The sequence below is a fragment of the Rattus norvegicus genome, chromosome 7 (assembly GCF_036323735.1).
Source record: "Rattus norvegicus strain BN/NHsdMcwi chromosome 7, GRCr8, whole genome shotgun sequence".
NCBI classification, from domain to species: domain Eukaryota; kingdom Metazoa; phylum Chordata; class Mammalia; order Rodentia; family Muridae; genus Rattus; species Rattus norvegicus.
The window spans coordinates 12,856,013-12,869,570 of NC_086025.1; the positions used below are offsets into that span (position 1 = coordinate 12,856,013).

Genomic DNA, 13,558 nt, shown 5'->3' on the forward strand with positions numbered 1-13,558 from the left:
AGCCTGGACTTCAAACAGATTTGACAACCTGTTGTGGTTTGCCCTGGAGTTATCTGTATTTTAATGCTAATTCCACTGCCCCAAGGACAGCTGCCTAGTCACCAAAACCTCCCCATTGAATTTGTAAAATACAGGTGAGGAGCAGGTACAAGATAGAAGGAGGCCTGTCTTTGGAGGAGAAGGAAGGATGGGTGGGAGAGAAGCTTGAAGGAAGAGGAGGATACTGGAACGAAAAGGAAGGGAGAGGAGAGGTAGAGAGAAGCTGTGGCAGGTCAATGGAGGCTGACGTAAAGATTCCGCTCTGTGTACAAGAGATTACAGGTTGTTACTAATGTTCTTAAGGGATGGATGGTACTGGGCTTTGTATGTTTAACTGGGCAATTATATCTTACCAATTGGGTCAAAGATTATTGTGTTGTGTGTTCTTTTATGTGATGGTTTTGTGTGACGGCAGGAGACACTGGGCCGCCTCGGAGTCGGGATGTGTTTCTGCCAAGATATCTAGCAGATATCTTGCGGCACCGCAGTGCTGGACCTAGTGGGGTAAAAGACAACAATACTTTTTTTAAATTTTTACAACAACAACAACCGCCTCTGCCTCCTAAGTACTAGGATTAATGATGTTCCCTAGTTCCCTCACTTTAAGGTCTTTTCTACATTATGAGCTTCTTTTTGTGTGCATATTCTGCCTTTTTTTTCTAGTAGTTTTATGAGGTCAAAGAGTTTTCCCATAAAGTCTTTAGGGTCTTAAGTATGTGAGCAAATCATTTGAAATAAGGAAATAATTTCTTGTATTATCATCTGTGATCAGAAATTTTTAAGTGTGAAACTGACACAACCTAGGTTCGTGGAAGAGAGTCTTTATTAAGGAATTGTCTAGTTCAGGCATGTGCAGGGAGGGTGTTTTTATTGTTAATTGATACAGCAACACTCAGTAAACACCATTTCCTAGGACAGGATCTTGGATTATTTAAGAGAGGAGAAGTCAAGCAAACAAGGAGACAAGCGTGCATGCATTCATTTCTCTCTGCTTATGACTGTGGATGTGTGGATGCAGTTTGAAGTTCCTGCCGCCTTGACTTCTTTGCTATCATAGCTGTAATAAACTAAAAGAATTTTCCCCCAAAAGTTGCTTGCTGTATTTTATCACAGCAATAAAAGTGAAACCAGAACCACATCCTTTTTCTTCTGCTTATGTTATCTTAAGCATTATATTGATTGAAATTGTAGATAATGGATGTTCCTGTCTCACTACCTACTACAGAGGAAATAATTTTAGTTTTTTTTATTTTATTTTATCTGAATGGTGTAGTTTTCAGAACTTTTTTCCCTCCATCTTTATTAACTTGAGTATTTCTTCTTTACACTTCAATTGTTATTCCCTTTCTCAGTTTCCAGGCCGCCCTTCCCTCTCCCCTTCTATGTGGGTCTTCCTCTCCCCATCCTCCCCCCATTACCACCCTCCCCCCAAGAATCACGTTCACTGGGGGTCCAGCCTTGGCAGGACCAAGGGCTTCCCCTTCCACTGGTGCCCTTACTAGGCTATTCATTGCTACCTATGAGGTTGGAGTCCAGGGTCAGTCCATGGGCAGTGGCTTAGTCCCTGGAAGCTCTGGTTGGTTGGCATTGTTGTTCATATGAGGTCTCGAGCCCCTTCAGCTCTTCCAGTTCTTTCTCTGATTCCTTCAACGGGGGTCCCGTTCTCAGTTCAGTGGTTTGCTGCTGGCATTCGCCTACGTATTTGCCATATTCTGGCTGTGTCTCTCAGGAGAGATCTACATCCAGTTCCTGTCAGCCTGCACTTCTTTGCTTCATCCATCTTATCTAGTTTGGTGGCTGTATATGTATGCACCACATGTGGGGCAGGCTCTGAATGTGCGTTCCTTCAGCCTCTGTTCTAAACTTTGCCTCCCTATTCCCTCCCAAGGGTTTTCTTGTTCCCCTTTTAAAGAAGGAGTGAAGCATCTGCATTTTGGTCATCCTTCTTCTTGAGTTTCATGTGTTCTGTGCATCTAGGGTAATTCGAGCATTTGGGCTAATAGCCACTTATCAATGAGTGCATACCATGTGTGTTTTTCTGTGATTGGGTTACCTCACTCAGGATGATATTTTCCAGTTCCATCCATTTACCTATGAATTTCATAAAGTAATATTTTTAGTTTTGTCTAGCTAGGTACCTTAAATTTTTTTTATCTTATGTGTATGAACTCATGCATACACTGCATGTGTGTGTGTGTATGTATGTATGTATGTATGTATGTATGTATGTATGTATGCCAAAGGCATGTGCAATGTCTGTGAAGTTCAGAAGACGGATCAGATCACAAATAACAGCAGTTGGAGATAGCTGTGAGCCAGCAGGGTTTTTACCATGATATGTTGGAGTTTGTCAGAGCTCTTCTACAGACATTGAAGACTAGTGTCATGTGTTTTTATGGCCCTTGAGTATATTGAGTATATTAAGTATATTGAATGTTTTCATATGCTGACCTATCCTTCTCTCCCTTGAATGAAGCCAACTCGTTTGTAATATACGGTCATAAATTGAAAACTGTTGTTGGATTCCTCTAGTTGCATCTTCTGTCGTTTCTTCCTCTAGCTCCCATCACATCTGTTTCTTCAATGAACTTTATTAACTTAACTTTAGCTAACTTGAGCTTAGTTTGTCCTTATTTCTCTAACACTTTAAGGTGCAGCATTAGGGTACTTATTTGAAATCTCTACTTTTTTTTTTAACTATTGTTGGAGATGGAATCCAGAGCTTTCCTATGCTAGGTAACCATTCCACTACTGAGCTTCATGACCCCTTCATGCTTCAAAACCAGTACCACCTGGCTGACTCTTACACATTACCAAGTACGGCTGCAACATGGGGTACAACCTTGGCTGTCTCTGGAACACAGTTTCTTTGTGCTCTCAGGAAAACTTCCCAGATTTCACCTCAGTGAAGCTGCTCTCTTTTTAATCACTGCTGATTTCTAAGTTCCTGCCAACCAGCATGATTGTCCCAGTGATCCCTTTATTCTGTACTCTAAAGCCAGAGCCACATGACCAAAGCTGAAGAATTCTGCTGCTTGCTGGGGCTGGAACATGGCTCCCCTGGTTCTATTACCTCCTTTACTGCCTAAGCTTAGCTGTCCTGGAACTTACTCTGTAAAATGACTTTGACCTCAGAGAACTACATGCCTCTGTCTCCTGAGTTCTGGGATTAAAGGTATGTACCTCCGTGCCTGGACCTAAGCTTTTCTCTACTTGGGACTTCCTGTGAACCAGGCTGGCCTTGACTCAGAGATCTGTTGCTTCTCTCCTGGATTAACAGCATGTATTACATAACATGCCTGGACCTAAGCTTTTCATGGCCACCATTCCTCAAGATCTGGATCAAAAGCCTGTGTCTTTGAGCCTCAAGATTTGAATCACAGGTGTGCCCTCCATTTCTGAACTGTAGTTCATTTCAGATTAAAAGTCCAAGTGAAAATAATAACCAGTTAATAATAACACCTAACAATATATAACTGTCCCTTATTCAACTGCAAGCAAGCATAAAAAGTAAGCTTAGCTGGGTGGGATCTTGCCCCAGGTCCTTCATTCCATTTACTATCCTTGAACACAGGATTTAGTTGTTTCACTTCCTTGTGCTCTTTTATCTTTGAACCATATATTTTGTAATTTTCCTTTCTCTCTTTGCTGTGCTTGGTCAAAACCCTTTTCATAAGAGTGAACCGTGGTAGAGTCTGTGTTAGGCTTTTGTTGAGACTCCCTTCCTCATTACAACTGATGTGAATCTCTTACCTTAGCCTCAGGCAGACTCCCCAGGACAGGGCAAAAGCAGCCACATTGTGTATCAAAAGATAGCTCTCTAGAATTCCTCTCCTCTGGAACCACTTGAACCCCAGTGTTCGAACCATCCTCAGCACCAATGTCTCCCATATTCCTGCTAGGATGGTCCATTGAGCCCCATTTAAAGCATTCCAGTGCTTTCTAAATCCCAAGTCCCTCAATCCACAATCCTCCAAATAAAAACAGCAATAGCCCTGTCCCTGGTACCAGCTTTTGTTTAGTTTGGGTTTCATTGCTGTTTAGATACACCATTACCAAGGCAACTCTTATAAAGGACAGCATTTATTTAGAGCTGTCTTACAGTTTCAGAGGTTCAGTCTATTACCACCATGGTGGGAAGGATGGCAGCATGTAGGCAGACATGGTACTGGAAGAGAGTTCTACATCCTGATCTAAAGGCAGCCAGGAAGAGACTACTAACTTCTTCAGGCAACCAGGGGGACAGTCTCTTCCACACATGGGCAGGGCCCAAGTGTAGAATCTCAAAGCCCATCTCCACAGTGATGTACGTCCTCTAAAAAGGCCACGTCTACTCCAATAAGGCCACAGTTCCTAAAAGTGCCACTTCCTATGAGCCAAGCATATTCAAACCACCACACAAACAAAAACCAAAACAGAATTCAAGGCTAGCCTGGGCTATTTGACACCATCTTTTAAATATACTTTTTCTCTTATATTTGGCGTGCTTGTAATACTTCTCTTCAAAATTTGTCTATGCATATAGCCTGTATGTTTAGGAGTGTTATCAGAATACAAGCCTAACACCGGAACTATCACTGTTACAGTGAAAATTTATGTCAAATCTTTTTTTTTAAAATAATTTTACTACGTTTAATAGCAGCTTAATAGAGTACATTGATACAATATTGAATACAAATAATAGGGCTTGAGCGCTTTTAGTTCCATGAACAATGTAAGTTCACAAATGATTCTTTCACTTTTGTGAAAGAAGTGTGATTATCAACCAAGATTGAAACCATTTATCTGCCTAAAATAAGATATATATTCAAAAGTAACTGACATGGGGGCCAATTCCTGCAATTCTAGCCACTCAGGAAGTCAGGGATCAGCTGGACCATACAGTAAGCTGCAGTTGAACACAGGCTTTTTAGATCTCTACTTTGTAAAGGAGGGATGGGGAGAGCAGGAACAATTCAAACAAGGCAAAGAGAGACAGGATAGAACAATGATGAAGGTGCATGCATGTCTATGTTCCCTGTGGAAGGCCAGTGTGTAAGGACACATTCTTTGATCTCCTGATATGTCATAGTATGTCCATGGAACCAGCATGAATCGCAGCCGCAGGAGCAAACTGCAAGTTTTGTGTTTTATGCAAGTTTTAAAATGTGCTATCAGTTGGGATTTAGTACCATTTTTCACTTGTGATTGACATAATGTGTGACCATAATATCCTATGATCATAATATGAACAATCACGCATACAGGAAAGCTGCTTTATGTTGGCGTGCACTTACTGAAATGTGTCACGTCTGCTAAGCAGTTAAATACGGGAAGACATGAGAAATACTGCTTGGGACAAATAAACCAGAAAACTCGATTCATCCAGGAAATGCCCTATAATTCGTTCTAGCGCTGACAAATTAAAATCCACTTAAACTTAGATATCTTAGACATTTTAAAGTAATTAATAATTTCAAAATATAAGTTATCATATTCTAGTCTTCAAAGTTTTTTTTTCTCATATGCATGTATATACATGCATGTATATACATACATGTGCTTGTGTGAGAGCTGTGCGTACAGGAGCCCACACAGGCCCAAAGAAAGCATCGCATCCCCTGGTACTAGAGCTGCAGAAGGTGTCCAGCATCCGTGTGGAAACTTGAGAAGTGCGCCGGAGTCCTCGAAAGAGCTGTAAGTCCTCCTAACGGCTGAATGAACCCCACCCCCACACACACACTGTTTTGTTTTGGGGGGGGCAGTTTTTTACGTCTTTGAGCTCTATAAAGCATTTTGAATCTTGTATGCTGTTACGTAAGATTACGAGCAAAGACAACACAAAAAGGTTTTGTACACAGTTTTCAAAAACCGCAATCTAATTTTAACGCGGGTCAGCCACAGTAAAAAGGAAGCCATTCAGGTGCACATGGAGGAAAACAGTGGCAATTTGTCAGGGCTCAAGTTGCAAAGAGCATTTCATTTTTATTCTTGCCTTGGATTTCTTTTAGGGCTGGGTTTGAGAAGGGAGCCAGACAAACTCACTTCAAAGACCGAAGCTTCAAAACAAAAGCTTTATTTTTTGAGCACTCAGGGAGGAGGGCAGTCAGCTCAGGAACTGAATCTCATCCCCAACGGGGAGCTGCTTTGCAATTTTAAAGGGTGAACCTGCAAAACAAGGTGAGGCTTGTTTAGGGATCATCCAACCTATTTTGAATTATGGTTAATTTGTTAGCGAACCGGCCTCTTCCAGGATACTTCAAGGCCCTCAACTCATTTCTTTAGACATTTGGAACGGAGTCCAAGGCCCTTAATTTATCCTCCTAGAGGTTTGGTGCAGAGCTCAAGGTGACTAAGGAACGAAGGACCAGTTCACCTGCATACAGTGAGAACTTGGCAGGTATTGGTTGCACATTTTTACAACTCAGGAGCCATGGTTAAGATTACAAAAAGTTTTACATTCTTTTACTGATTCAACAGACACTTAGGAGATGATTTCGAGGTCAGTGTAGGAGCAGGTCCCCTAACAGCAAGGAATGTTAACCTGGTTTAACCCTGTTAACGAAATGGGGGAGCAAAATGGGAGAGTTGTTTCCGAATCAGGATGTGTTCTGGTGGTTCTCTCCTTACATTAGTAAGAAGCAATTATAGGACTTAATATTAGTGTTGGAAACAAGAAAACAAAACAAAACAAAACAAAAACCCAAAACCAACCAAACAAACAAAAAACCAAAACAAAAGAAAAGTTCTTGCTTCAGCAGCACATATACAAAAATTGAAACAATACAGAGGCCCCTGCACAAGGATGACACGCAAATTCGTGAAGCGTTCCATATTAAAAAAAAAAAACAACCCAAACTTGTTCTAAGTACTGCTATTTTGTTTTCGTACTCCATTTAATTATAGGGAGAAACTAATACAAGGTCCCAGGCATGAGGGAGCTGGGGACTTCCCAAGAGCTGAATAGCCTCTGTGTAAGGAAATAGTTGTCTGAATCCAGTCCGGTCTTGAAGTGGAAACTTCTGAGTAGTTTTGTTTTTGTTTTTGTTTTTTTTTTTCCCCAAAGGGCGTTCTGCTAGGGCAGACAGGTGAAGGAATGTTTTGCTAAACCAAACACGTGAAAGGATGCATGATATTAAGAAGGACCCAACAGACGGTGGTTGTGAAGCTGGATGGTATTGGTATGCCTTACCATTGAGTATTGGTGATCGCTTGTTAGGACACCTAACACACCTAGAGAAACACACCAAAAAACTTCTGGTTATCACCAGAAGCTGGTGGCTTCATGCTACTTGCACAAACTTGGGCCGATTGGCAGAGTGATGTCAGCTGATACAGACTCCTGCGGAGGCAAAACACTTGGTGAGGCAAGACTCACGGAGGACACGCGATATTTGGAGGGAATATAAGTAGTGAAACTGTGAGAGGGGCTTACTTGCATAACTAGCTTTGCGACGCTTCTTGGCCTTACGTCTTTGCTAATCTATGCTTTGTGGGGAAAGGCATGGCAAAGAACTGGTATCCCTGGTGGTCCTGGTTTCTCCTGCTGATTTGTGCCAGTTCAGCTGAGGCCCGTCTCTGCTAGGTCCTGCCACTGCTGCTGATTCACCTTTGCTATGCCTAATACTACTGAACCAACGACTGGTATATTTGTGAAATGTTTGTGAGTGGATTGAACTGCCGCTGATGTTCTGTGAACTGACCTTCTGATTTCCTGACAATGCAGATGGGATTTGCTCCAAAGAACAATCTCTTTTTTTTTTCTAAACATTTTTTATTAGATTTTTTAAATTTACGTTTCAAATGTTATCCCATTTCCTGGTTTCCCACCCATAGACCATGTAGTTTTTTTCTTTGAGTTTGTTTACGTAGTTGATTACATTTAAGGATTTCTGTATATTGAACCATCCCTGCATCCCTGGGATGAAGCCTACTTGATCATAATGGATGATCGTTTTGATGTGTTCTTGGATTCGTTTTTCAATAATTTTGTTGAGTATTTTTACATCAATATTCGAAAGGGAAATTGGTCTGAAGTTCTCTTTCTTGGTTGGGTCTTTGTGTGTTTTAGGAATAAGTGTAATTGTTTCTCATAGAAGGAGTTGGCTAGTCTTCCTTCTGTTTCTATTTTGTGGAATAGTTTGGACAGTATTGGCATTTGGTCTTCTATGAAGGTCTGATAGAATTCTGTACTAAACCTATTTGGTCCTGGGCTTTTTATGGTTGGGTGACTTTTAATAACTGCTTCTATTTCTTTAGAAGTTATGGGACTATGTAGATGGCTTATTTGTTCCTGATTTAACTTTGATACCTTGTATCTGTCTAGAAAATTGTCCATTTCATTCAGATTTTCCAGTTTTGTTGAGTATAGGCTTTTGTAGTAGGATCTGATGATGTTTTGAACTTCCTCAGATTCTTTGTTATGTCTCCCTTTTCATTTCTGATTTTGTTAATTTGGATACACTCTCTGTGCTCTCTGATTAGTCTGGCTAAGGGTTTATCTATTTTCTTGATTTTATCAAAGAACCAGCTCCTGGTTTTGTCGATTCTTTGTATAGTTCTTTTTGTTTCTATTTGGTTGATTTCAGCCATGAATTTGATTATTTCTTGCCATCTACTCCTCTTGGGTGTATTTGCTTCTTCTTCTTTTTTTTTTTTTTTTGTAGAGTTTTTAGGAGTGCTGTCAAGGTTCTAGTGTATGCTCTCTCCAGCTTCTTTTTGGAAGCACTCAGAGCTATGAGTTTTCCTCTTAGCACTGCTTTCATTGTGTCCCATACTTTCAGATATTCTGTGCCTTCATTTTTATTAAATCCTAAAAAGTCTTTATTTTTTTCTTTATTTGTTCCTTGAACAAGTTATGAGTGAGTAGAGCATTGTTCAGGTTCCATGGATAAGTGGGCTTTCTGTTGTTTTTGTTGTTACTCAAGGCCAGCCTTAGTCTATGGTGATCTGATAGGTGGGGTTATTTCAATATTCTTGTATTTGTCAAGGCCTGTTTTGTGACTGATTATGTGGTCAATTTTGGAGAAGGTACCATGAGGTGCTGAGAAGAAGGTATATTCTTTTGTTTTAGGATGTCTGCTAAATCCATATGGTTCAAAACTTTTGTTAGTTTCTCAGTTTCTCTGTTTAGTTTCTATTTCCATGATCTGTCCATTGATGAGAGCGGGGTGTTGAAATTTCCTACTATTATTGTGTGAGGTGCAATGTGTGCTTTGAGCTTTAGTAAGGTTTCTTTTATGAATGTAGGTGCCCTTGCATTTGGAGCATAGATGTTCAGCATTGAGAGTTCATCTCGGGGGATTTTTTTCTTGATGAATATGAAATGTCCTTCTTTATGTTTTTTGATAACTGTTGGTTGAAAATTGATTTTATTGGATAATAGAATGGCTACTCCAGCTTGTTTCTTGGAACAGTTTGCTTGGAAAATTGTTTTCCAGCCTTTTACTCTGAGGTAGTGTCTGTCTTTGTCACTGAGATATGTTTCCTGTATGCAATCAAAATGCTGAGTCCTCTTTAGATATCCAGTCTGTTAGTCTATGTCTTTTTATTGGGGGAACTGAGTCCATTGATGTTAAGAGATATTAAGGAATAATGATTGTTGTTTCCTGTTATTTTGTTGTTAGAAGTGGAATTATGTTTGTGTGGCTCTCCTCTTTTGGATCTGTTGCAAGAAAATTACTTTCTTGCTTTTTCTACTGTGTAGTTGCCTTCTGTGTGTTGGAGTTTTCCATCTATTATCCTTTGTAGGGCTGGATTTGTCAAAAGATATTGTGTCAATTTGGTTTTCACATGGAATATCTTGGTTTCTCTATCTATGTTAATTGAGAGTTTTGCCTGGGCTGGCATTTGTGTTCTCTTAGGGTCTGTATGATGTCTTTCCAGGATTTTCTGGCTTTCATAGTCCCTGGTGACAAGTCTGATGTAATTTGATAGGTCTGCCTTTATATGTTACTTTACCTTTTTCCCTTACTGCTTTTAATATTCTTTCTTTGTTTTGTGCATTTGATGTTTTGACTATTATGTGATAGGAGGAATTTCTTTTCTGGTCCAATCTATTTGGAATTCTGTAGGCTTCATGTATGCTTATGGGCATCTTTTGTTTTAGGTTAGGGATCTTTTTCTTCTATAATTTTATTGAAGATAGTTACTGGACCTTTAAGTTGGGAGTCTTCACTCTCTTCTATACCTATTATCCTTAGATTCAATCCTCTCCTTGCGTCCTAGATTTCCTGGATGTTTTGGGTTAGGAGCTTTTTGCCTTTTACATTTTCTTTGATTGTTGTGTCAATGTTTTCTATGGTATCTTCTACCCCTGATATTCTCTCTTCTATCTCTTTTTTTTTAATTTTATTTTTTTTCTCTTCTATCTCTTGTATTCTTTTGGTGATGCTTGTGTCTATGACTTCTGATATCTTTCCAAGGTTTTCTATCTCCAGGGCTATATCCTTTTGTGATTTCTTTATTGTTTCTATTTCTACTTTTTGATCCTTGATGGTTTTGTTCAATTGCTTCATTTGTTTGTCTGAGTTTTCCCGTAATTCTTTAAGGGATTTTGTTTTTCCTCTTTATGGGCTTCTAGTTGTTTACCTTTGTTGTCCTATATTTCTTTGAGGGAGTTATTCATATCCTACTTAAAGTCTTCTATCATCATTATGAGATGTGATTTTAAATCCAAATCTTGCCTTTCTGGTGTGTTGCGCTATCTAGTATTTGCTTTGGTGGGAGAACTGGGTTCTGATAATGCCAAGTAATCTTAGTTCTGTTGCTTAGATTCCTGCACTTGCCTCTTGCCATCTGGTTGTCTCTGGTGTTAGCTGGTCTTGTCTCTGACAGAGGCTTGACCCTCCTGTAAGCCTGTGTGTCAGCACTTCTGGAGACCAGCTTTCTCCCAGTGGTGTCTGGGTACAGAGAGCTGTGGGACCCAGCTCTGGGCACAGGTGGAAACTGGAAGGGAACAATTTCTAATAACCTTTATCCTAATAACCTTTCTTTTTCTCTACTTCTGGTGGGTGGTGGGATAGAAGGGAGGTCAAAGTGTTTAAGAACCATTATTAAAAGTTGGATGCCATGTGGTATGTATCCTCAGCCCTTCAAACGCTAAAGAAGAAAAGTTTCACATTTCCATGGCAGCAAGACTACATAATTAACCCGTGTCTCAAAACATGTTTTTGTATATGAAATCAAGACAATGATATATTAAACTTAAAATTATGCAGAGAGATATATCTTCAAATGCTCACTCAAAATTTATTGAGACCTGTATTGAGGGAAATTGAGTTGTATTTTTAAAAATTTAAGCATAGACAGAGCCAACTCAGAAAATCTATTTCCTGTCATTTCACAGTGTATTGGTTATTCTACATCCCTATGGTCAAAATACTCAACAGTAAACTTCGGATGGGCTAGATTAATTTTACTTTATGATTTCATGGAGTTTTGTCTGTGGCTGTTTGGCTCCATGTGTTTTTGAAAAACGTGATGGTAAAAGAACCCTGCAGCCAGAGTCTTTCCTTCCCATGTTATTAGATAGAAGTAGAAAGAAGCAGAGTACTAGCTGGGTCATGATGGCTGGGAATGAAGCCCAGAAGTGAGCGCTTGCCTAAAGTGTATAAGGCACAGGGTTCAAAGCATTTGCTCCATTTTGAATGGATTTTTGTTCAAAGTGGTAAATAGTGTTCTTTTCTCTTTCTTTAGCATATGTGTATCTAGGTTTTCCAGCATTATCTACTAGTGTAGAAGTATCTACACAGTTTCTCTTCAATGTCTGGATAACATTTTCATCATACAGACCATTCACTTTCTTGCATAGATTTAATACTACTCATTTCCTAAGATGATCCTTTTCCTGATTTCTTTCTAAGTATGTTCATTACTGATATAGAGCTTTTCTGATTTTTGTACTTGTATTTTGTATCTTCCTACATTTCAGAATTTTCTGGATGGAGTTTTTGAGCCTTTCTAGCATAGGATTATATTATATGAAAATAGTATTAAATGAAAATTGAGTTCCTTGTTACCTTTTTGTATCTTGTTTTATTTCTTGCTCTTGACTTAGTGACCTGGTTAACTGCCAGCAGTATATTGAAAGATGTGGTATAATGGACAAAATAAATACCCTTGTGTAGTTTTAGAAGAAATGCTCTTTCCCCACATTTAGTGCGATATCTACTGAGTTATATTTTCCCTTATGTTGAAATGTGTTCCTTCAGTTCCTCAGGACCTTCAACAAAAAGGAATGTTTAATCTTATCAAAAGTTTTGTCCAGTCTAATGAGATGATCTTAGTTTTTAATCTATGATTCTATTAGTGTACCATATTACATTTATTGTTTTTTGTGCCTAGAATTCAACAAAATTTGTCACAATATACACTCTTTTGACCATGTTGTTTCATCACAGCACTCAGAGGTAAATTACTCAGAAGTAATTGTAGAAGTAAAGTCAGGCCTATCTCTGGAAGTTCTAGATCAGCCAGAGCCTGCCTTAAGAGACATAGAAGATCAGGAGGAAGGATTTCAGCCTCTTAGGGGATAGGACCACCACAGGAAGACCAATAGAGTCAACTAACTTGGATCCTTGGGGCTTTCAGAGACTGAGCCATCAACCAAATAGCACACACAGGCTGGACATAGGCCTGCATGCACGTATGTAGTAGATGTGCAGGTTGGTCATCATGTGGGTCCTGAATAACTAGAGTGGTATCTATCATAAAATCTGTTGCCTGTCGGTATATGCTCTTTAGCTGGGCTGTCTTGTCTGGCTTTAGTGGGAGAGGATGTGCCAAGCCTCACAGAGACTTGATGTGCCAGGGGGGAAAAGAGGAGGAGGGAGGATGGGGGACAGGATTATGGGAGGGGGTGACCAGAAGGGAGACAGTCATCGGACTGTAAAGTGAATAATAATAATAATAATAATAATAATAATAATAATGATAATAGAAACCACACAAAGACCCAACAAAGAAAGAGAACTGCAAACCAATTTCCCTTATGAATATTGATGCCAAAATACTCAATAAAATTCTCACAAACCAAATCCAAGAGTACATCAAAGTGATCATCCATCATGATTAAGTAGGCTTCATCCCAGGGATGCAGAAATGGTTCAATATATAGAAATCTGTCAATGTAATCCACTATATAAACAACTCAAAGAAAAATTATCATCTCAGATGCTGAAAAAGCATTTGACAAAATTCAACACCCCTTCATGGTAAAAATCTTGGAAAGAGCAGGAATTCAAGACCCTAAACATAGAAAAAGCAATATACAGCAAACCAGAAGCCAACATCAAACTAGATAGAGAGAAACTTGAAACAATTACACTAAAATCAGGGACTAGACAAGGCTGCCCACTCTCTCCCTACTTATTCAATATAGTACTCGAAGTCCTAGCCAGAGCAATCAGACAACAAAAGGAGATCAAAGGGATACAATTGGAAAAGAAGAAGTCAAAATATCACTATTTGCAGATGATATGATACTATACTTAAATGATACCAAAAGTTCCACCAGACAACTACTAAGCCTGATAAACAA

At 39.4% G+C, this 13,558-nt stretch overlaps 2 protein-coding genes and 1 pseudogene across 5 annotated transcripts in view; all 3 read left to right on the forward strand.

The window, feature by feature from the left end:
- Positions 1 to 13,558, forward strand: part of Ftl1l5 (ferritin light chain 1 like 5) — a 576,109-nt gene that overhangs the window by 560,609 nt on the left and 1,942 nt on the right. The gene's annotated exons all lie outside the window — the stretch shown is intronic.
- Positions 1 to 13,558, forward strand: part of Zfp563 (zinc finger protein 563) — a 67,351-nt gene that overhangs the window by 6,877 nt on the left and 46,916 nt on the right. The gene's annotated exons all lie outside the window — the stretch shown is intronic.
- On the forward strand, positions 6,768 to 6,858 carry LOC120093915 (U6 spliceosomal RNA; annotated as a pseudogene).